Raw genomic sequence first — 26,163 nt, forward strand, 5'->3', positions numbered from 1 at the left:
AAACAGTAAGAAGTTGTTCATCAAAAGGAGACTGGAAAAGACACTGATAAGCAAGCTATTGGAACAAACAGATCTTTCCACATAAAGAGGTCGGGTAGGAAAGATGCTTGTCCAGACCTTGGGATGTGTAAGTAGTTCCCCAAAACTCTTCATCGTGTTAGAAGTACTACATAGGCTGGAGACAAGCATATAGTATGACATACTCATACTCAAGTTGGGTTCGTTGTGCACTGATCTGCAAGTACTGTAGACTAGCAGTGTGATAAAAACTTATCTGCTATAGATCAGATGGAGCTGTGGAGAGCAAAAATTTGAGAAATGATGGGATTTTTCAGTTAGCGCTGCTGGTGAATTGGAGGTAAGAGACTAAGGCTGGATAGTTCTCCAAAAGCTCTTAGAGATGAAGTGTTCTCTTTAGTGGATGAGAATGGGTGACTGGAAATGCAAGACAGGATGAACAGATTTGTTCAGTCCTGTCAGGAAATGAAGACAATCCCAGCCGTGAAAAATCTAAGAGCAATTCACAGTACTTGTGGTGTGCTGCAGTTTGCCAGTGGGAGATGACACAAAAGCATTGTGAAGATTAACTAGTGGCTCGAGGACAAAGTCACAGGTCTTTTAGAAAATGGTGCTGTTGTGTGCTCTGAAAGAAGGTTGTACCAGTTGAAAATTTACAGTTTCTGAAAAATATAGTATTTTTCACATAATTTCTGCCTGCCTTTCTCCTCTCTATCTGCTGCTTCCCCCCCCCCCCGCCCCCATCGTCTCAAGTGACAGAAGAAAATAAACCAAGAATAATATGAACCATGTTATGCACAGTGAGCATAGGTCCCTGACAGGATACTTTGGCCAGATGCTGGTCTTTGCTGAGGCTGTTTTGCAGTTGGAAAACCAGTTTAACCGTCCCCTTGGGAATTTCTTCTGCGTGGGTAAATCTCCAGATGGTGAAAAGCAAGCTTAGTAGCTCTTGTATAAACTGCTCTTTGGTGTCAAGAGAGTAAGTAAAATCACACTATCTGGGACACTCCTTCAAACCACACTTTCCCTGCCATTAGAACAAGTTCCTTGTTCTATGAGCATAGCGGTGCAAATTACAGTAGCTTTGGGGATGCTCTAATTTATGCCATGAATAGATCAGGCCCTTGGTGACATGAGGCATTTAAGACTATTCAAACATGGAGTCAGAAAAAAACTTTTATAAAACTATCCTGTTCTTGGACGAGACAAAAATTAGACTGGAAAAGACAGTGTTCTGAACTTTGAAGCTCTCCTTGGAAGTTCATATTTTGCTTACCCTATTAACTTAGACAAAATATGGTGATGCCAGTTCAGAAAAATGCAAAACCATTGGTCTGTGCCTTTCACTCTTCATAAGTGGTTCTTTTTCTTCCTCTGTGTGTCTGTGCATGTATATGTGGCTGTGTCTGTCTAGGAAAGTCAAGCGAAGCTGAATGTCCATTGCAGCAAAAAAAAGTCTTCCTTTGCAAGTCTTCTAAAGCACCCTCTAACTGTTGACCATAAAGGGAATATGGATGCTGATGGGAAAGTTAAAAAATCACTTAAAATTTTGTTGGACTAAACTAAAGGATAACTGAAAGAATAGGACTAAGCCAGTTAGGTAGGAACCCATTTTAGCACCATTTGTAAAACAAAAACAAAAATCTCTGATTGTGCAAAAGATTTTGATTTGATACAAGAACCATTTGGTAAAAAACTGTTGTGAAAAACTGGAATAATTTACATTCTAAGGTATATTACCTAGGACTAGTCCATTGTATAGACAGAGTTGGAGAGTTGGCAGCTGGCCACATCAACAGGGGTAGAAAGGAAGCATTTTTTAAGTCATTTAATCTTAATTTATGAGCTTCTGATTAATTTGGCTGTTTAGCAATCAAAGATCAGGTTCAGATCTCCTGAATGGCATGTTCATATTCTTCTGAGCAAGTGCAGCAACATGTTTTGGGCCATAGGCTGCAAAATAGCTAGAGTAACCCCATTATACATGAGGTCAGACTGTAATGGTCCCTTCTAGCTTAGAAAACCCATGTAGCTATGAAACACTACATATTTCACTGCGTTCAGAAATAATATCCTGGAATGTCTAACTGGGAATAGACAAATCCATTCAGATGAAAGAAGTCTCACCAACATTCACAGCTTAGTCCAGAAGGGTCCATTAGATCACCCAGACTAAGCTTTGGTTATTTCACAGACTGTTGTGTTCAACCCTTTCTCACTCTATGGTGCTCATAACTTCTGTTTGCCTGAACGTTTTGCCAGAGCCCTTGTTCCTGCTCCAGCATCATACTGGGTCCTTTTCACATAGACACCACTCTGTAGATATGACCTCATTCCTTGTTCATGTTTTTTGCAACAGTATGAAGACATATCTTTTTTCTGAACTTGGTTTACCAAGATATTTAGGATACTCTGCTTGGTTGCTTGTTCCTATATTTTGTGCCTTTCTATGCTGATTTTAATATATTTTAACAGCATTCATTTTACATTTGTTTTCAGGCCATGGAATTTTTGAATAGCCAATTTTGTTCTCCATGAAATTAATCTGAAACAACTTTTATTCAGGGCTTGTTCCTCTGTGAAGCCTATCTTTTTAATGTTATTGTTCAGTTTCTGTTCCACAGAATGCTTGTTTTCTTGCTATGGAATTTCCTTGAAGTTCAGAGTGAGGTTCTTTTGGTGTGTGTTAGATTATGTGGTAGTAATTTTAAATGCCTTCAGACATATTAGGTTACCTACATAGTCTATCAAATGGACTTGTAATCTCATCACAGAATCACACAGTCAGTCGCTGATGCTAATTTTTAATAATCTTGGCATAACAAAGAAATTCTAGAAAAGCAAAATATGCTGGTGTCATATCAGTATATTTAAAAACTGAGATAAATGAACTGACAAGAAGGATAGACTGATTACTTTGAAGTTGACCCTAGAAAAAATACCAGAAAAGTTGGCATAAGACTAATTTAATAATGACTTTTAAAATTACAGGATCCAGAGCACTCCTCAGTGTATAAATTCTTTGAGGATGCAAATTGTTCAAGCCTTATTAGATAAACAGAAATGTATGGAGACCTGACCCTACACTGTATGGTTTAAACAGTTTTGCAGTTTCCATTACTAAGTGGTCTTATGATATTTGTAGGATTTAGTTCGTTCCTAATTATTCCTAAAAATTAAGTTCATTGTCATTAATCCTACTAACCATGGGATTTTCTTTGATGTCTTTAGCTTCCCTTATCAATTTTCTACACTTTATAATGTTTAATTTATATTGCTGTGTGTGTTAAGGTCTCTTTCTTTCCCATTGTCACATGTTGCATTCTTATTTCTAATTAATGCATTTCCTTTGCCTTTGAACAAAGTTTTACTTTTACTCAAAGTTCAACTCACAGCTTCATAAACCCCTTTTTAAAAAAATCCCAATGTTCTTTCTCATTTTCCAGATTTTTCCCCCTTACCCATTAAATCACATTCTAATTTCCCAGTTTTGAGAAATGAATTATTTTGGAGAGTCAACTGTATTTATTATTGGTTTGTTCTGTCCTCGTCTCTGTTGAGTGCAATCTAATAATAACAGTTGGTCCCTAGGCTACCACCAACTGCCAGACCATAATTAATTCATCTTTATATTTTTCTTAAATATGAAGAGAAGTTTACTGCTGGCTGCATATGTCTCCCAAATTGAAGTCTCCCATTAAAAAGAGATTTTCTTCCATTTTTTTTTATTATTATGGATAGTTGCTCAGATTGAAACTCGGACTGTTTGATTCACTGATCTGAGACATCTCCTGCTTTCTCAAATACCTCAGCCAGACTTTATAAGACAGCAGATCTGCATATGCAGACATAACACATTTGCATGATCAATAGTCTGTTGAGATCTCAAATTTCTAAACTTTCAGTAATATCAAAACAAAACTGTTCTGAATGGAACAGAGTCAACGAACCCCATACACTATATACCTATATAACCAAGACCGTGGTGCCCCCTTCCATGTGGCCCCATGGTAAAATCTCTGGTTCCTCCCCAGAACACTGTCCTCCCGTCTATCAATCCCAGCTCTGTCCCAGTACCTGACCCTTGTTATTCTTCAGCTTGCCTAGCTGCTCAATCAATATTTGCTGAATTTGGCTTGGTCTGGGCATATTTTACATGGCTGGCTTCACAGCCATGTAAAGACAAGTTTCGTCTTCTTTTTCTCCTCTTGCTACCTCTTTGTTAAAATAGATTTAAGTTAGCTAAAGATTTCATAAGCTGTTGGTGGAGAGATGTGAACTAATGGGCAGATGAGACCTAGGGAGCTGTTGTGCAGGCTCATCTCCTTAGGCACTTACAAGTAGGAACGTCTTCAGTAGGAAAGCCACCGTTACGTACCCGTAATACTGTCTCTTGGTCATTTGCTCCTTCCTAAACAGGTTATAAACAGAGACTTTAATACACTCCTCATGACAACTATGCTCCTACATTTCAGTGATATTGCCGTGCTGCAGCTCAGTGGGAACTGTCAGCACCTTACCTAGATTGCTTCTACAGATGTAAAAATAATGAAAAAAAAGAGACTGTCTTTTTATATTGTCACACGCTTTGCCTAAACTCTTCAGTTCCATATATCTCAAACCAGTCTTTTTCACACCTTCCTGCTGATTTTACTCTTGGTTTGACCAGCTCTTGGCTGCTCCAAAAAGCCTCCTGGATGAAAGTTAGCTCTATTCTCGAGATCAGCTATCGTGTTCTTAAAACTATATCCTATTTTATACATAAATGTAATCCTGTAGTTATAGAGTCCAGGTTTCCATAAAAGCCAGATCTCAAACCCAACCTGTTGTTCACCTCCTGCACTCTCTGTCTTCAGCCTGAGGCACAAGGGATCCTAAAGTGAAATCTGGACAGCTACTGATGCGAATCAAGCCCAGCCTTTGAAAAAATGAGCTAGGGAAAGATTCTGAGTAACCCTGGGGCAATAAAGCTTCCCTGCATGAACTATAGGTGAAATCCTACAACCTTGATGACATTGGGTGAGTTTTCCTATGAGATTCTGGCACTGCTCTCGGACAAAATGTGAAGTAACACACAGAGAGTGAAAAGCTGTTAAAAATAAAAAAGCAAAAAGGGCTCAGATTGCAAGTTTGTATCATAGCTGTGTGCACTGTTACATTAGGAAGAATTCTGGAATAACTAAATTGGATAAAAATAGGTGTTAGCTGTCTGCTCCTTCACAGATCTATAGTCCAAATCATTTTATCCTTTGCTTCCCTGTGGAAGAAACTTTCTTTGGAGGTTCAGCAATTGTTTGCATATGTTTTCTCTTTCAAACTCATCTCTTGACTAATCTAAGTTCACTGGAGGTGGCCTGAGCAGTGAATTAGCCTGTAAATCATGTATTTACCTCACACTGAGATCTAGTCATATGGTTTTGATAGCTGGTAGTTTGTGTAACTGCAATGAGTCCCTTCTTTCCATCTATTTCCCCCCTTATTTACAATCAGTGACTCATGGATGGAGGGACAAAATCTGGTGGAGCAGCTGGACTTGCACTACTGTAGATGTAGTCCAAAGTCTCCATTAATGCATTTTGAAGGAAGGATAAGTAATGATGTTATTGTAAAAGGTCCTTTTACATGCCACTGGCATTCAGCCACACCACTGTTAGATTTTGGCCTTTGATCTTGGAGTTCTCAGGGCAAGCAAGTATAGGAGATCTCCAGAAAATTATTTAGGATACTTCAGTAGGGGGGTGCTCAGTGTGTCTCTGGGTGAAATACCTGTCCAAATCAGTACCCAATAAATTTTCCGGTGCATCAGCAACATATCCAGTGATCTCTGTGACACTGGAAAAAACTTTCTTTTATATGAGACAAAACCCCAAAGCCTTGGCAATTTGTGCTGGTATGGCAGGCAGTGTGTGTTTTTATTAATTTGGGGCATATTTGTTTTATTATTCTGTTTTATGGTTTAAATGCTGGGTGCTCATGAGACCTTACTCAGGTCTGGAATACCTCAGACTCATGAAGCAGTTTCCAGCAGATTAGATAATTTCTCCTGTTCTTTCCCCCCCCTCTTTTTCCTGTTGTCTTAGTTTCTGTGTAGGTGGGAGATCGGAAGCCAAACAGTATGCTGTGTGTTCATAGCACAGTAGGGCTCTGATTTCATTCTGCTCTGGGCATGGTGATGCTAAAAAATAAATAATAACATTTGCCTATTTGACACCTCGGTTTTAGCCTACTTCATGCAACTGAACTCCCCAGCTGACAGCTCTCCTCTCTTCTGGAACAGCTCTGGGGTCAGGAGCTGTTTTGTATGGGGTGAGCTATGCCTTTGCAAGCAACAGAAGCCCTCCTGCAACATGGGACTTCTGAAGGGGTTAAGTGTGCAGGCATCATCCACGTCTTCTCAGGCCAGCAGTAAATATGAAAAAAATGCCTCAGACTCAGAACAGTCCTTATGCTTGGAAACATCTCAAAAAACTGGAAAGAGCGTAACAGTGGCAGCAAAAGGGGAAAAGGAAACCACAGGGACAAGCCTGGGGAGTTCCCAATATCTTTCACCCTACTTATTAAAGATCTGTGCTAAATCCTATTCACTGGTGTTTTGCTCTTTTACCTGGAGGCAGAGACTGCAGGCAGATTGTAATTTATTACCTCATTGTACTTGCCATGTCTTTTAAGATCCATGGAAAAAATCTGAGATGATTCCTAGCTTCTCCGTTTTGAAAGCTTGTGGCCCTGAATTCTGCACAAGAGATTTTAGTAGTGATTATTTGTAACAATTTTCTCCTTTAAATCCATCAAGAATAAATAAAAGGAGCTCCTACATATGGCTCCCCCCCTCCCTGCGTCTCCCCCTCCCCTTTCTTTTCTTTCTGCAGAGCTGTTCCCATCTCCAAGTCTCGTTCCTACTGAACTCTGCTGGTTTAATTCAGTCATTTTAATATTGTGAGCACTAAAGAGAATAGGAGCAGGAATCAGGTTTGTGCTGTTAGATTGATAAACAGATGCTAAGCCGATGTGACACAGATGCTACTGCTGAGCCAGGAAAAGCAGGTCAAGGTTATTAGGAGAAAGTGCAGTACTGTCTCATAGCTGTAAGCAAAAAGGCCCTGCATGGAGCCAGCTTTTTCTCTCTCCTCATCTCTCTCTCTTTCTCACTCTTGATTATCTGGTGGCAGTGCCTGTTTCAGGAACTATTTTTTTTTTTTTGTAAATTAATTACTGTAAAAACAGGAATCTTCAAAAATGTTACACGTCTCTTATTATATTTACAACATAGCTTATAACCCTCACGCAAACACATGACATGAGTGGCTGGCTCCTCTGTTTTTTAGGGGGGCTGAATTTCTCTTGGAGAACACAATAATTCTGGGGCAATAATTCTCTAATAACATCCCGATAAATTTGAAGGTTCTGTGGCAATAATGGGTGGAATCCTTGGACTTCTGCTAGGATGGATTTCAGGCCAAAAATAGAACAATGCATTTGAACTGGAAATATAGATTTTGTTTGCAAGAGGAACAACATTTCTTGTAGATATGGCTTAAGAGCTATTTCTTGTAGATATGGTTTCATTTGCACCATGAAGGGGCAAGGTGGAATTAGTTCAAGAACTCTAAAAATGGATGGCTTTTCATTCCTGTACACCTACTCGTCACGTAAAATACTAAATACTGGGCTGAATGTGAAAATTCACTATAAGTTGTTGTATGGTTCTGGACCATAATATGGGTGGATGATTAAATGGGTGAGAAACTGGCTAGGTCAGGCTGAAAAGGTAGTGCTGAATAGTTTGCACTCTACCTGGAGGCTTGCTGCTCAGCAGTCTATCCCAGGGTGTTTATCTATGACGTGAAGAAGACAGAACTTACCCTAATCAAGTCCATGGATGACACCAGACTGAGGAAAGCAGATATGCTGGAAGGCAGAGGAACAGATCTGGACAAGACAGAGGAACCGCCCCACAGGGATCTTATGCCTTCCACCCAAGAAAAATCTGAAGTCTTCTGCATGGTATGAACTACCTCTCTGCATCCATGCAGGTTGTGGTTTGACTGGCTGGGGAGCAGCTCCACTGAGAAGCACCTGTTGGCTATAGCAGGCCAGGCTTTTTACAGGGATGCATGGTGGGAGATGAGAAATGGTGATCATGAATTGGGTAAATGCTGCCTTGGAAAATGCGTGCCTCTCCCATCCGCTGGCATGGAGATCCCATGTAGTGCATAGTAATTACTAGTTGAAGTAATTGTTAATTTATGAGTGTTTCTTGGTGTTTTATTTATTTTTTTTTTTACTTAAATCCTTGTTTGGGTTTATATGTTATATGTATATGTTTTAATTTTCATATGGTGTGTGTATATAGGAAATAAAAGTAGATATAAATATAAGTAGGATATACATTTATCTACCCTGCATCTGTTCACATCTATGCTATAGAATTTAATGCAATATTTGTATTATTAGTCCTGTTGGAACAAAAAAATTCCTGGAATGATATGTGCCTCAATGCCCATTTGCCTGGAAACATTATGTGGTTACATTTGGCAAGAAAAGCAGCTACACAACAGAATGAGCAGGGATCGTTACAAGCAACTGTATCGTTTCAGCAACAAATTTGTCCCAGACATTATTCATAAATTCAAAAGCTTTAACTTGGGACAGTCCATTAGATAATTCAGTTTCTCCTCCTGCATGCTACAGGCCATTGCATTTCATCCACTCTTCTTTGTGTCAAGACCAGTAATTTGTGTTTGGCTGAAGTAGTTCACACTGAGAGACAATTGGACCTAATCTGAAGACATCAAGAACTGGAGAGTCCGTCAGTCATCCCAGTTGTTTATTTCAGTGCTCAAAAGTCATGACTGCTTTTTGATTTAAATCTGTCTGTCTTTAACTTACAGTCAGCCTTGTTATGTCTTTGCTGGCTCAGTTGTCTCACACAATTAATTTTCTCTGGGCTTCAAAATACATAAAAGTGTGGGTGGATTTTTATTTTTTCCTTTTTCTGTGAGGCCCTTTCTATTCTTGACATTTTTTTCCAGTTCCTGTACACCAGAAGAGGATGATTCTTCAGTATGGAGAATCCAAACCTGAATCTCTCTGCTAGAGAGCAGGACTGACAATGAGGAGGAATTAAGCTGGAGGGGTGAGCTGGCAAGAACTTCAAGAAACTTAACAAACACAAACTCAGAAGTCTGCACCCAGGATAGAGAGATTTAATAAGACCTCATGGGCTGGGGATTTAACAGCTATGTAGCAGTTCCGTGGTAAAGGATGCTGGATGGACAACAAGCTATAAATGAGTAAGCAGTGCAGTCTTGCAGTGGTGGAGACCAACTCTGTACAGGGTACATTAGCAAAAATGTAGCATCAGATTGGATGAAGCAATTATTCCATTGTGTTTGGTCTGCAAGAAGCCCTATATTGTGAAACTGGGGCATGTCCAGTGGAGGCTTTTAAGATAGTTGGAGACTAAAGCACATTTTGTGCAAGGCTGAAGGGACTCAGTCTTCTCCACCTTGAGAAAAGAAGGGCAAGGAGCAATCTAGTTGCTGTCTTCAGCTACCCAGTGGGGGTTTACAGAGATGACAGGGCCAGATTCTCATCTGAGATGCACAAAGACAAGACAAAAGACCAGAGGGACAATAAATGAAGTTATAATTAGATATTTAAAAAAAAGAAAGAGAGAACTATCAGACACTGGAACTTGGGCCCAGAGAGATTGCAGAACCTTCATCTTTAAAGAAGATACTCCAAACCAAACTGGACAAGACCTTGAGTAACCTTGTGTAATGTTGAAGTTCACACTGCTTTGAGTGGGAGATTGAACTAAAACCTTTCAGAGGTTCATTCCAAATGAAATTGTTCAATTATTTTGTTGTTTTAATTTTTTAACTTTCTTTTTCAATAAGGTTGTTTAAAAAACAAACAAACAAAAAAGAATAAAACTTAAGACCTGACTCTGACTCTGCCTTCTCTAAATGGAGGAGTCAACCCCCATTTTTATGAACTACATCTGAAAAAGTAAATTAACTGGTTAACATATCTTTGGCTGTGTGACTTTTTCAGGGATTTTTCTCTTAGAATTCGTTGGAAAGTGGAAGAAGAATAAAGCTAATCTTTTACACCATTAGTCAAAATCAGGGTGAAAATCAGCTTATTTTTACTGAGAAACATTGCTGTAGTGCCTTATGGGATTCTGGATGCCATTGTGGTCTGTATGACCTGTGGTACACAGGGTCTTCTCTCAAAACAAGGGGTGGCGGGTATGTCCTGGGGTCCTATATCTTAAGAGTACATGAGAAATTCAATGTGACTGGGAAATCCAAATCATGCTGGAGGAAGATGCAAAAAACAGAAGCTGCAACCCCCAGCAGGGCCCCACAGGCATTTTCTGAGTCAAATTATTGTGGGAGGTTTTTGTCACTACAACATATACTTTCTTTTTTCTGAAAAGACAACCAATTTCTCATACAATTATATTTTTTGAATTGCAATTTTCAGTGAGCCCATCTTTTCAGAGCTTGATCTGTTCAGTTTTCTAGAGATGAGTTTATTACATCCAACCCATCTGCAGAGTCCTTTTTGGGATGTCTGACACACAAACATGTTGCTCATTAGTAATTTAACATGGTAAATGTTTACCACCAAGATCTAACTCACTTTTACTGACAGTCAAGAACATCATCAGACTAAAATCAGTAGGATTTGCAGGGACCGCTTGGTTCAGAGACACACATCTGCAGTAAGGTCATAAAATTCCCAGTTCTGATGTTAGCCAACAGGTCTTATAGTCTTAAAGTGGTTAGATTTGAATTCAGAAGTGGGAACAAGAGAAGACTTTTTGAACAAACAGAGCACAAAAGCATAACAAACACAAACTTCCACAACTTCTCCTGTCCATCCCCTGCTACAGATTTCCAGTAATTCGATTTTGAAGGGTGAGGCTGGCAGTTTTTCCAGCCTGTTTTTTCAAGTCACCTCTATTATATTGTTGCTGATCTAATGTGGTAGTTAACTGTTCCAAGTTAATTGTTAATCAAGCCCAGAATAATTTCCTCTAAACAGAGTCCTTTAATGAAGGTGGAAGAAAAGAGAGAGACAGAAAGAAAGAGAAAGAGGAAAAGAGAGATTAGTTCAAGAAAGAAAGAAGAAAAAGAAGAGAATCAATTTGTTAATTGCCTTTATTATGAAAAAAATCTAAAGAAAATTTCAGTTTTAATGACTAGAGTAGACTCAAAGAGAACGCTGTAAGAACAAAATATGATTTTTCAGCCACTTTTTTTCTTTCACCTATTAAAAGAGAAGTGTATCATGGATGCACAACATAAACTTGCCCCCTCCATGTGGATTTGAGGCTTTAACTCTTGCACCAGCATGTTTCCAAGGACACTCACTGGTTTCTCAGCTGAGTCATTTAACCAACAAATTATCAAACCAGTTAGATGAAAACACAATAATAGTTAATCAGCTTTTACAAGCTCACACATAGAACTCTAACTGTAAAAACACTTCATTAGTAGCTTCTCATTTGTGTGGCTTTTCTTCACATCTCCTGTGTTCCACTTCGAATATTTCTACGAGATACAAGCCAGTCAATAAATACTTGAACTCCTCCGTTTCTTTACTGAGGGACCCCTCTAGAGCCTATTAACACCCATTTTATGGAAAACAGAGCAGGTAGCTACCTCCACCATGTGTTGGCACTCTCTAAAAGGCTGTTAATGCTTTGTGTTTCAGGGCATAACGAACTAAGACATTCCTAGAGGGGAAAAAAAAAGCCCAGTGGGTAAAAGTAAATATGCTAAGATAACTGTCCCACAGAATTGGGCTGAAGAGGAAACTGGAACTTCTGGAAGAGCCATTTTGCCAGTACATCCAGAAAAATAAATGTTTCCTTGCATTGTATCATCCATGCAAAGAGAGACGAATTGTACTAAAAAAAAAAAAGGTTTTTCTTGCCTCTCTAAGTATGTCTATACTAGAACTTTTACCAGATGTCTTAGTGGTAAGGAAGCATATGATTGGTCTAATTTCAAAGGAGTATGTCTTGCCCATCAGTACATTTGCCTCCTCTTCTTCCTCCCTCAAATAATTTTCAAACACACCAGCCGATTTTAACCACATTTGACTGAGAGGATAGATGTCTCAAAGACATGATGTTCTGACAAGTTTTGTGGAAGCTGGCAGCTAGGGAAAGGAAAGATAACCAACAGTGCCCTCACCATGGGAAAGGGAATTTAAATCACTTCTTTGCTTATTCCAAAGAGAAAGCAGCCTGCTGGCCAATTGGCACATGCAACAGCTTGCCCAAACACATACCAGTAGGAGAAAGTACAGGATCACGTACAGAAGGGTGAGTGAATGGGGAAAACAAAGTGAAGGTAGGCAAAGGCAGAAATCAAGATTATTTCTTGGTCCTAGAAGATGTTTTACTTGTAAACAGCTGTTGCTTTGATAGCAAAACATTTCAATATAAAGACTAGGACTGACTTTCCGCATTCAAAGTGTCTTGCAAGGAATAATTGGAGCTACTGGGGTTGTCCAAGATCAGGTTTGCAGCTCAGAGAAGTAAAATATAAGCTTCCTAGGGTGAAATGCATGTGCCCTGAGTTAAATGTCTGCAAGCTAGCTGCTTAAACCTGAATCTGCCACCCTATGGCTCCATTTACAGTCAGTGAAGAGCAACAAGCTCCTCTTAAGGTGATTCATGTATCCTAAGATAAATAGCATGGATCTGCCTCAGAAGGCTTCCCTCCATTGACTCTGACAGGAGCCTAGGGTAACTAGCTTAGATTAGGTGTCTAACTTCTACCTGCCTAACATTAAGAGACGCAAATCTTACCTCTGATGACATAAATGGGGTTTGGATCACTCCTCAAGTCAACTTGTGGTGCAATGAAACTGAGTTCAAACAGACTAGGAGAAAATGGTTCCAATTTCCTGCATAGGAGAAAAGAACTCTTAATTTCTTTCCTCAGATCCTCAGAACTACGTATTGTGCAATGGTGTACTTATTGAAAGAAACAGAAACTTGACTGGCAACAGAATTACACTTCTGAATAACTGGGGTTTGGTTTTGCCTTTGATTTCTGTGCCTTTGTGATCTGTGATTAGAATTAAATGATTATTTCCCTTCAAATATTAATTTGAATTAGGAAAAAAAAATAGCCTAAGTGCAGTCATCTCTTTGCACCTTTTTTCACAAGAACCTGAATCCTTGAGTACTTATTGGGACAAACAGCAAAAATGAGTTTCAGCCTGCAGTGGTCTAATACTCAGGGCTGGTGAATTTTGAAATGATCTGTCTCATTGCAAAATCTGCCCTTTGGGAGCTGTTGGTTAAGTACATAAATTATTCAGACAGGAAATAGAAACAACACTGCATAATATATAATGAGCTGCAATCAGAGCATTTGAATGATACTTTTTCTGGTGATACTTTCAGTTTATGTTATGGATGCCAGCCAAATGTTGTTAAAAGAGCGCTTTTCAGATGTTGATAGGTAAGCAATTTGCTAACATAGGAGAGGCATGAGGGTTAAAAAAAAAAAAAAAAAGTAAAAAGGTGGTATCCTTCCTGGGTTTTACAGGAGCAAGGAAATCTGTTGTTCATTGCAAAGTGTGCGTCCTAGACCATTCACAGCAGGGAGTTCAAACAAAAAGTTTTTATTCCTTCAGTTCTTTGTAGTAGTTGTTTAGGACATCAGTCCAATGTGAACTGGCAAACCAAATAATTCCCACCTGACAGGCTGTTACGTATTATTAACCAAGAGGAGTGAAGAGTCTAACCTAAGCTGTTTGCTTAGGTGTGCTCTGTATCAGGAGGAAGAGATGGGTATCGTCTAGCTATCATGAACAGTTCTTTCAGGATGGAGTAAATAGCTTTCTGGAGGTACTGGTCTGAATCCACTGGCCTAGGCATTGCTTTTGGATGGCAAAGATAAAAAGAGGTTAATGCCACCCTGCAAATGAAGTTCTGTAACGTCTCCTTCTACTACCACAGGTATTTTTCCTAACATGAATCAGTGAAACCACTGATTTCAGTAACTATCTCTGAAATGACTCAGTTCAAGCTCAAGAACTGATCTGACCTGTCATTGTTCAGGGTGTTTAAAAGTTAGCATACTCCTTGGAGAGGTTTTGAGCCAAGTCTTGAGAAAAGAAGGCTCAGGAGGGTTCTTATCAATGTACATAAATACCTGAAGGGGAGGGTACAAAGAAGTCGGAGTCAAGCTCCTTTCAGTGGTGGCCAGTGCCAGGACCAGAGACTATGGACACACACTGAAACACAGGAGGTTCCCTCTGAACATCAGGAGACACTTTTTTACTGTGAGCACTGGCACAGGTTGTCCAGAAAAGTGGTGGATTCCCCATTATTGGAAGTCTTCAGGGTCAGGTTGGACAGGTTTTTGAGTAACCTCTACGATGCTATGAAATAGCCCTTCAATCTAGCAAAGACAATTTTCCGGTAATGGGCCTGTTCAAAACTAAAAGTAACCAAACAACCTGCTCTGTGAAAGGCAGAATCTGAAACAGGTCTTTAAAACTAAAATGGATGACCTTTACTTAGATAGAAATTTTCTGCAAAATGCATCAAAGTGTCTTTCTCCCATCTCTTACAAGCCCTGTACGTTCTAGTCCAGCTTTCTGGTTGAGTATGGTGCTGGCTGCTCCCATTCCTTCCCTCTTTGGTGAAGTCACCTTAGATCAGGGGTCCTCAAACTATTTAAACAGGGGGCCGGTGCACGGATGAAGTGGCAGGCAGTCATCTGCGGCTGCTTGGTTTCCCCCCCCCAACCCCCGGCGGGCGTGGGGGCGGGGGGGGTGGTGTTCTGTAAATACCAGGGGCCGGACTGAGGACCCTGGGGGCCATATCCGGCCCTCGGGTCGTAGTTTGAGGACCCCTGCCTTAGAAGATGGATAAACTACTCTTATCACAGGCAAGCTGGGGATAGATGACTTTGAATTTGTAAATGACTTCTCTGAAATGGATGTGTGCAGACTAGAGCTATCCAGGCATAGGAAAGGGGGATTCTCTGAAGGCAGGGAGCAAGACAGATAAGTGCACATCTTCATGATTAAGTAAAAAAGACTTTATAACTTGTATTATAGACTTTGTAAAGTAAGTTGGTTAATTTGTCTGCTTACTTTATTTACATTTTATCTGCTTTTATTAGGCATTGATTTGATTAAGATTACAGTCATAAGGACATTCTAAAGAAACATCCCTAAAGAGAATCAAACTTACAAAAACAAGGGGCAAAATATTTCTGTCACTTCCTCTTGTAGTTTTATGACGTGAGGCCCTCTGAAGAGTTCTCATGGGTTAGTTTCGGAAAATGTAGGCATGATCTGAGATGCTACTGCACTGGCTCTCCATCCTGCTCCCCCATCAGATGTAACCATCTTTCTAGCAGAGCTGCTAAGAGTTTATGTCCAGCTGTCTCAACTGCTTCAATTTGTGGCCTGGTGTATTAGTTACTAATGATAGGCTTCAAAGGCTGAATTTCAGTGGATAAGTATGGTCATGACTTCTGTTCTGCTGATTCTAGTCTGGTAGTACTATTAGGACCAGTAACCTCTGGTAAAAAGATGGTAATAAAAAACTGGAAGATGACAACAACTCCTTACAGCTAGAACACTAGACTAGAGCCCTCGACATATGAATTTAAATCCCTATGTGGACTGGAATGGCTATAATTCAATTTGGCTTAATTTACTTTGAAAGTTAATTCAGCTAAATTGAATTAAGCCTCTTTAATTTTGAACAAGGGTGTCCACATAGGAGTTTAAAGTAGTTTAATTAATCCACTTAAAAAAGCTAATTCAGATTAATTTTGGTGAGCATTGTTATGTGGATAGGCCTGTAGGTTCAGTTAAGTAACGTCAATTAATGTGTTTGCTTCCAAGAAACATGTTTCTCCCAAGCAAAGGTGGGTGAACACAGCTTGCACAAGAGTTGCAACATGGAGCAGAAATGGGAGTAAGGTGTAAGGAGCAACAATTTCTTGCTGAGAGGAGTTGACATCATGCTCCTTCAGACTAGGCCAGCTGCTTGGGAGCAGAAAGATGAAAAAGCTGCTTCAGAGCAAGAGTCATCGTTACCAGTTCTTCCATGAGAGATAATGAGGGCTCAGGGAAGAAAGACCTGAAACACATTGCAGAAATACTCCGCTTTCCAGGAAATTTTAGTAGCAATCCATTTGATCTGTGAACCCAGCTCAGGAATTTAAAACCACCTCTGGCTACTGCATAGCTCCTGAAACGAGGGTACAAATAAGCATGTCGTATAAACCCTCCCTTTCCTCAGAACCTCTCAGTATTGCACGTTTTATGGCACACTCCTGGGCACCAACTCAACCCCACTGCAAGAAGCATTTTTGCTCTGCTCCATCACTTGTCCTCCTTCTTCATTACATTTCTTAGTGGAGCTACAACTTCCTGCCCCTGCAGGGAGAGAAAGGCACACATACAAGATGTTTTTCATTGAGCACTTTAAAGGTCCCTTTAGGCTTCGCAGGTGGAATTTTTTTACACTTCCTCCCCTCTGGGTATGTGAACACTGGGCCAAACTCAGAAGTGTGACGTGGGAAGCTGGGATGGCAGGTAGGTCAGTCAATGAGTGGAAAACGGCGCAAAGGATTGTAGCTCGGTGGAATTTAGTGTTAACCTCAGCACTGAAGGGTCTGAAGTCAATGCCACCAGTCTGAGAGAGTGTAACACCTTTCTCCAGCTAACTCAGCATGCAAGCTTCCTAAGACTGCCTTTCACCTACTTAACACTTCCACAAATGAGTAATTTAACCACTGTATGCATCAACTCCAATCTCTTGTCCTTTTTTTCTACATCTGTGTATGTGTAGTCTGCTTACAGACCTATGCACATTCACATGAGCATTTACCTTCAGCAAAATTACATTCCTTCATCTTTTCCCTCTCTTACAGTCAAACCCTGGTGATCCAGTGCATGCAAATGAGCTGCATTTCTGGTTTAGCTATAATCTTTGCTGTATAGCTGAGGTCTGTTTGATGTTCTTTAAGTGGTGGGACTGAAAGAACATTTCACTGCTAACTGGAAGAGCTACTAGTTTATTAAATCCTTGATTTGAAATCTTGCTGTCAAAGAAAACGCAGTCAGCTGATGCTGTGAAAGGATTGCATTGTCAATTCTTGCTGAGCCTTACAACTGGCACGAAGCATAAAGTAAAGTGACATTAAATGAACTGACAATCTGAGGTTTCAAGTGTAAACCTCCAGGAAATAATAACTTGGCTTTTCAATGTAAAAAAGATAGCTTATGGTTAAAAATAAAATAAAGCATAAAAAAAAATATGTTATAAAGCAAAACCCAGAATAGAATTTTAGAGGATCTTTTTCTTCCCCTTCCCCCTCTTTTCAATTTAATGTTAGCAAAACAGAGATGACAGAAAAGATTTATGAGAAACATTTTTAAAGGTGGGTTCACCATGTGTGTAGAGCAGGCAGTGTCTGAAGGGCCTGTAGCATTTGCACTTTATAGAAAATGACAAAAAGTGACTATTGCTACAACAACCTGCACAGCAGAGGTTGAAGTTGATTACACTAAGGGAAATATGTAAGAGTGCTATGTGATAGGCAGCTGCTGGATTTTGAGGTCCAGCTCTGAAAAGTTCAGAGGTGAATTAGCAACTGGAATTATTTTATTGTGGGTTAAATTTAATGAGTTTGAGCTGGAACAGGTCATTTTGTGAGTTACACACATGTTGGAGAGCATGATGGGAAAACTTGATCACCAAACAGGAATGAAATGGAAATCTTGCTGCTGAACAAGCTGCATGGTCATCGCAGGGATCCAGACTATGGATTTCCCTTTTTGCACGGACCAAACAGAGGAATTGTGGATCTGAATGAGTCTGTAGAGATCAGCAAGCCCCAGTGGCTTCAATAGGGATGAGAGAAATGAAACATGTTTATTTTGAACTTAGCTCTGTTGCTGATCTGGCTGCAGATCTTGTTCAAATAAAACAGTCCTGAGAAGACCATGGACCTGAAATACCTAGAAGTTGGTGGGTACACAGGGAAAACCTGACGCTTTAGAGCCCCGGGCACTGACTACAAGGAAATGTGCATTGGTTTTGATAAACATGTTTATCAAAACTGACAAACTCTGGTGCATGCGTTTGTAACTGCACTCAGTTATTTCACTTGAAGCACAGATTATTTTGAGTCAACTTTCCAAGGTGTACATGGGACATCAGGCCAAAGCAGTAGCAGTAGCGATTACCTTGCTTTGCAGCAAAACATGAAAAAGTAATTCAGTGATGGTAACTGGGTGCTGGGCCCAGTATGGTGGTCATGTCACCATGTAAAAGGCAGACTGGGAGGGTGAGAGTCTCAAAGATTTCTTGTGCAATCATCATCTCTTGAGTTTTGTTTTGTGACACATCGTAAGACTTAACCAGAGGGAGGTAGAGAGGAGGACCTTGGTCACTGTGAACTCCTTGTCTGCCTTATTTTGAAGGAGTTTCCCAACTGCAGACAAACCTCCAATTCTCAATGAACCCAACTTGTGACAAAATAACTGTCTCTGTGTGAGCTTAAACTCATACCTGAAATAAAGCTGCTGCAACTGTTCAAATAGATGTAATTCTTCTCTCCAGATGTTGTAACATTCTCAGTCAACTCCAGCCTGTGACTCCATCTTTAACCCTGTGTACTGGGTTTCTGTGGCAATGTTTTGGTGGCAGGGTTGGGTGAGGGGGGTGATGCAGGGGTGGCTTCTGTGAGAAGAAGGATCTTCCACCATGTGGGACAGAGCCAGTTCCAGCTGACTTCAAGGAGACCCACCACTGCCCAAACCTGAGACAATCAGTAGCGCCTCTGTGATAACATATTTAAGGATAAAAAACTACTGTGCAACAGCTGTGAGATGAGTGAGAAAATGTGAAACAGCCCTGCAGTCACCAAGATCAGTGAAGAAGGAGGCAGAGGGAGTGCTCCAGGTGCCAGAGCAGAGATAACCATGCTGCAGCACATGGTGAGGACCACGATGAGGCAGGCTGTCCCCCTGTAGCCCACGGAGGTCCATGGTGGAGCAAATATCCACCTGTAGACCATGGAGGACCCCATGCTGGAGCAAGTGGATGTGCCCTGAAAGAAGCTGTAGTCCATGGAGGGCCAGAGCAGACTCCTGGCAGAAACGGTGGCCTGAGGACAGGAGCCCATGCAAGAGCAGGTTTTCCTGGTAGGAGCTGTGGCTCATGGGAGACTCACACTTGAGCAGTCTTCTTTCTGAAGGATTGTCCCCTGTGGAAAAGGACCCATGCTGGCATAGTTCTTGAAGAACTGCAACCTGTGGGAAGGATAAGTTTGTGAAGGACTGTACCCCATGGGAGGGACCCCATGGCAGAGCAGGGGTAGAACGTGAGGAAGGAGGAGTGGCAGAAATGAAAAATCATGAACTGACTGCAACCCCCATTCCCCATCCCCCTGTACTGCTTGTGGGGAGAAGGTAGAAGAGTCAGGAGTGGAGTTAAGCCTAGGAAGAAGGGAGAGGTGGGGGAAGGCGTTTTTATTTTTGTTAGTTCTACTGTGTAATTAATTGGCAATAAATTAATCTTTTCCAGGTTGAGTCTGTTTTGCCTGTGAAGGTGATTGGTGAGTGTTCTTCCTGTCTTTATTTCTGTTTTTTGTTGTCACAATTTTTTCTGTTTTATTTTCTCCCTCTGTCCTGCTGATGGAGGGGAAGTGATAGAGCAGCGTGGTGGGCACTGTAAGCCATCTGAGGTCAACTCACCACATCCTGGCTCTGCTGCTTATTTACCAAGTATCCTTGGGCATCTCCCATCTCCTTATCTCCACTTTTCCCATGCTTGATTAAGTTCTACTTTTGTAAAGTGGAGAGAAGTCACTGGCTATTTTAGTAAAAAGTTTTCAGATGAAATGCCAAAAATATTCCACAGGAGCTAGCTGTTATTATTATTATTCTGAACAAGATGTAAGTTGGATTTTCTTTTTTTTTTTTTTTTGCAATAGCTTTTCCTAAATATGCATTCAAGTCCTTTTCAATTTAAGGTCAGATTGTCAGGAAATATAAAAAAGGTGCCAGTTACCTCCTCCAGAAAACACATCTCCTGCCTACTAGCATTTTTAGTTTATAATGAAGGTCCTTTCATTCTTGGAAATGTCCTTCAAGATTGTCAAGTTCTTTTAGAACAAGGAAACACATGCCTGAAACAGGCTGTGGTGCTGTCTCAGAGGCTGCAGGACGGGCTGTGCTTAGGCATTTAGAACATTCAACTCAGTTTCAGCTCTGTAAAATTTGCTTTTCATACATTTTTTTTGTCAAGAGCCAACTCCTTCTCTACAATATGTAAGGGTAAAAGAACGATTCTCTGTGGATATGGCAAAAGCCTCTCTGAGAGCTGTACCATTGTAATCAGGAGAGAAGAAAATATCACTGGCTTCACAGTGAGCTGGAGAAAACTGTGACAGCTGGGAAGATACCTCTGAGTGGTCAAAGATCCCTAAAGGCTTTTCTTTATTTTAATAAATCCACAGTGATCAAGAATAAGAACTATTTCTTCTTGCATTGTGCTCCACAGAATAAGACCTGGAGGTAAGTTCACCATGAATTGTACTGGCCAAAGTGTACATATAAGAGCAAAGAGGACATAGATGTATGTATTTATCATCACTATTTTTCAAGCACTGATGATTCATCCCGCCTGCTACTTCATTGCATAAACCTTGCAGAAATGCATAGACTGATTCCTAGAAGTCCAAGAACCTGGTCTAATCAACCAAACCTGCAAAAGCCACGGGAGAAGATTATCCCTAGACAGTGTCTCAGTGACACACCCATAAATTCTGTGTCAGGGTGAAATGTATAATTTTCTGAAGATGTCTGTTTCCACTGACTGGGAAGGGAGCTGAGGCTGAAAACCTCATACCTTAGCAATGAAGTTTAAACATGAATATGAATATATGGTGGCTGTCTGAGGACGTGATGCTAAGCATTGGTTTTAATCTGCAATTAAGAGATGTACATTTAGTGGAGGGGTGCAGGGGATCAATCCCAGGTACCAAGTGCCCTCTAAAATGCATGTCTGTCTTCCATGGTAGCTGGAGACCAGACAAGATTTACCAGGACATTTCAAATTGCAGTAAGTAAGTGCTTGGTGTACAGGCAGTTGGGCACCCTGTTGTCTGCATCCAGGATACTGGATGTGCACTAGGTGTTTAAACTCCCAATATGGACAATGGAGATTTGCTGCAAGTTTTCATTATCAAACTATCCAGCATCACATTAGGTGCTGGAAAGCTTCAGCTTCTTGGGCCATCTATCTCCTAAAGAGCATCTCCAAAAGAGCATTGTGCCTTTCGTACTATAGTGTCATATTTGCCAGATATCCCAGATTCCTCGGAACACCTCAGGTGGCACTTGATGGCAAAGTCTGAGCAGCTGAATCTTCCTGGTCAATAAAGTCAGTGCTTCATTCAGTTACCCACACATGAAGAGGTGGTGCTTCTGCAATGTCCTAGAGTATCTCAAACTGCCCCCAGTTTGGTCCAGCACGGGTCTCTCACAAAGCCATCCGTCAGCCCACTGTAAATATTTCAGACACCAGAGGCCACCTCAGATGACGCTGGATGACTGAAGGTTGGGAAAGTGGGTAAACCCCCAAATATCACACATAATGCTGAACTGTGCTACGGGGACAGGTCATGAACTATTGTTCTGTGTTGGGCCAAGAACAAATGAGTATCGGCTACCTTCGATGCAGATCGATAACAAGAAAGTTCCTTACGATTTGGGAAAAAACAGATTCTGGAACTCCTGGGAGGGAAAGTATAAGAAAAAAATCTCACTGTTTCTGTGATGGGACTTGACAAGTTGATTCAAAGGGCATGACATGGATCTACTAGACCTGACCATTCCTTCAGTTCCTGTACTCCTATGAAGTGTTGGAGGTGAGTGGGTGAACCAGAGATTTGCGATGTCCTGCACTGCGAGGGGTGCCTCCTGTTCCCAATGCAGCATAAAGTGCTTTCAAGCTCAGCACCGCTCGGGACTGAGAACCAGGGTTTCAGTTTGGCTTTGGAACACCCCACAGGGAGTTACTCAGGTGGAGAGGTGACTTGTCAAAAATCTTGTAAATGGCCTGTGGCAAAGCCGTAAGTTCTGTGGTAATCCCTTGTGTACCAGTCAGAGTCTAATTCTTGTTTGAATGAGTTACGTCTAAGTGTAACTAGGCTTGAGCTACACTATTAAAGACACCCAACTTAGTCTTCATTTGAACTTCCATTTGTCATGCAGGTCAAAGACTGAACACTGTTGTTTGACCATGTCACTAAGAGCATTCAAGCCGAGGAATCCAGTGTGAACTTGAGTTCCCTGTATAATTGGATTTTGAGCTGTACATTGTCTTGTCTGTATGTCTCAGAAGCGCTCATGTGGAACCTTCTGTCAGAATAGACCCACCTGGTAATTTTGTGGGAAAATATACCTTTTTTCAAAACTCACTTTATATTTGTTTCTTACCTTACATGAACATATAGATGCTATTTTTCTTTATATCTTGATCATTTCATTCCTTTAAACAATGGAATTGTTGTCTCTGAACTGTAAGTACCTGAGCTTTCAAGCATCTTAAATACACTTTTATGTTGCATTAGCTCTAGATGTAGATTAAACTACATGAAGAAGAAAAGAAGAGATTTCTGGCAAGATAAGTGGAATTAGGCCGATTTACACTAGATGAGAACCTTCTGTCTTCCTTAATTGCTCTTTCTCCTTAGTTATATACAGAAACTTTCCATAGAGACTGTTATCAGTTTTACAGTAAAAAAAAAAAAAAAAAGGAAAAATCTCACTCTAGTTAACTGTGCCTGAACTCCTGTCTTGTTTGAATCTTTGAGTCACAGATAAGACAGTAGTTAGGGTGTGTTTCTAAAAGTCAGCTTGTAGGCAGGAAAGCTACATTTAACATATTTTTTCTTGTTTAATTCAGCTAACTTTCCCACTCAGACTTCAAAATGAGTTGGCTTGATGGATGGGGAAGGAGGATAATATATTGCTTACCTACTGCTCTGAAACAGAAGCACTGATAAACTTGGCAGTTGTTCTGAAAGGAATTGTGATTAATACTTCGGGCTAGAGGATAAAGCAATGGATAATTTCACAGAAATTCAACAGCTGAAGGAAAATGGTAGTTAGCCAGAGACAAGCACACTCTCATTAGTATTTCTGTTTGTGTAACATAATGTGGTCCAGTGAACTGATACATAAAGGCATACATATGCATAGAAAAGCAAGCATTATTTATGCGGCTGATTTATATATATTTTACCCTTCTTTGCTGTTCAGTAAGTTGTCTTCAGAATATTGCACTTTTCCCACAAATCCAGTGATAGCTAACAATCATTTTTCTGCAATAAGAGAAGAGCTTTTGTTTTAATTTACATGGATTAATTTGTAGTATGGTTTTGAATCTGTTCTCTTCCCTACTTCAGGTACGTTTCTCAGCTTACAGAATTTTTGGTTTCTAAATGGACAACTGTTTTTCAAAAGTCATATTGCTGGCGTGAGTGGTCGTGTCTCTGAAATCAAATTAGACAGTTTATTTGATGTTCATATTTAAGGTTTCATTTTAATATATCCACAGAATACAGAGTCGAAGCAACAAAAAAAGAGTAAAAAAGGTGATCTTTAGGGTTAAACTAACTCATTTATCACATAAAATCACAAAATTATTTTGATCGGAAGCAATCTCTGCAGGTCATCTATCTCAACCTGCTCAAAGCAGGGCTTATTCAATCAAGTTGCTCACATCGTCACCTGGAAAATAAAATGTACCTTTGCACATACGAAAAACTAACATGATTTGACTACAGCAGAGCATTCAGTAGATATGAATTAGTGATCCAAACACCTAACTTAAATAGGGTACTGCAAAACAATTATGAGTTTAGCCTAAACTGGTCACCTTAGCCACCTCTGTTGTCAATAGGGAAAGGTAGGCACTGGCAGAGGAGGTAGTAAAACATCTAAAATACCATCAGAATTGGAAACATCTGGTAAAGGAACGCCCCAGCCAAGGCTCCTGACAGCCTTGAGTCTCAAAGGAAGAAAGACCCTGCAATACTAGTTTTGAGCCAGACTCTGATGCTACTGAGAAGCACAGAGGACTACCTGCATGGAGCATCCCTGAGCTTCTTGGAAATGAATCTTTTAGCAAAGACCTGCTAAAGAAATATCCTACTGAGCAATGCACAAATAAGGCTTTAGCTGTATTTTGACTTACAGAAGTTTGTGCTTTGCATGTTTTCCTTCAGAAAACAGATGGAGAATGATACAATGTTAAAAAAATGAGTTTATGCCCTAACATAGCATCTACAGGCATTAAGTACTTGTATTTACATGTACATATCTTAAATCTCACCTAAGGCAAATTTTAAGGTCTTTATTTAAAGGTGAAAGACAAAAAAAAAAAAAAAGAAAGGTAGCTTGCATGAACCATGTTTACTATTAGCTGCTATACTCATTTATTAGTATGTTCATAATATACCATTAGTATATTTAGTTACAATTTATTTATAAATATGGTTATTTATAATTACTGATAAATGTATTTAAATATTTATTTATTTATGGTTTCTATATTTATAACGCAGTAGGATTTGGAAAACCAAATTCATAAAAAGTACTATTGCTGGTTGCTAGCTGCTAGTATAGACTTTAAAGTCCATACCTCAAAGTTTGCAATTTAACCATAGTCAAGACAAAACTCTGTAGTTACCTTTGAAATTAAACGGGAATTTAAAACTAATTTTCATAAATGTTGTGAAAAATCATGTTGGTATAATTTATGGGGAAAGTAAAACTAAAGTAATTTAACTACTGATGAGAATTCTCCTTACTTGTGGAGTGCAGTTAGCTTAATAATCACATCAGTATTATTTAGCAAAACTATTATAGTGTGTTAGATATTGTGTAGCGATATCTTCCTTGATATTTTTACTAAATAAAGCAGAAACAAAGGTGGGATTTCACTCGCAGATTAAGCCACTTATTCAAATATTCAGTTGCTCCATTATACTGCATTCCTAAATGTAGGTGTCAAATGCTATCTGAGATGCCCTCTGGTATGCTACATTCCTCCAAATAGGTAAAAAACCCATATGTCTCTTCAGGTCCTGTGCCATGTCACCTACTCTGTGTGGAAGCTGTGGATGCCCTAGGGCATCTTAAATTGTGCTCAGTACCAAAGTTCAGGCAGCTGAAACAAGTTGCCCACTTCAGAATGAGTTAAACTGCACAGAGATCTCCACTGACCATCGCTCCACTGAGTAGACCTCCACTGACTGATTCAGTTTCTCATGAGTGGGTTGGGACAGATGTACTGTTAGATATGTCTGTCCAAAAGTTGGAGGCCCACAAGTTATGGTAGGTCCAAAAGATGTATCTGTCAGCTCTCCAGGTCCCAGAATTCCCAGCACAGACAAATAAGAATGGAAATGGAGTTTCCTTAGAGTTATGATCTGGATTTTATGAAAGCTTGTAAAATCTGAGAGGTTTCAAACCTGTGCATAATGAAGTGCCATTTTTGACGTGTTATTTTGTTAGAGAGTTTTTCAACAGTTCATTATTAATTATTCATTCAAAAAAATACTTTGTTTGACCAGTTCTTATATAATGTTCTCATTACTGAGAAACTGAAAACTGATTTAAGTTCATATACTCCCATGTTGATTCATTGCTTTTTTAACAAAGATATCTATAGTCATTTGTTTCTTTTCCCCTCTCCCTTTTATGTGCAGGACTTAGAACACAAAACCACACTGCTTTAGATCTGATGTGATTTTGCTTGTTCATATCCAGACCAGGATGCTTACAGCAATCGTTTTTAGAGTATTATAAAGCCTTATGGATGTACGTATATCCTCCTCTGTACGATCTTTCCAAGTTGGATGACCTTAAGATCTTACTGTTTAATATCTTATTGATTTTATTTTCAAATCAGCTACAGCAGAACATAAGATTCTGCTTTGAGAGATCAGCAGTCTTCTGACATATCTTGTCTTGTGCTTTGTGTCTGGCCATGGTCAGAAGTTCCAAGAGAAGGTGGAAAAGCCAGATGATTATACAAATATTATAATGCAACGTCTCTTT

The sequence above is a fragment of the Falco rusticolus genome, chromosome 6, assembly GCF_015220075.1.
Source record: "Falco rusticolus isolate bFalRus1 chromosome 6, bFalRus1.pri, whole genome shotgun sequence".
Lineage (NCBI taxonomy): Eukaryota > Metazoa > Chordata > Aves > Falconiformes > Falconidae > Falco > Falco rusticolus.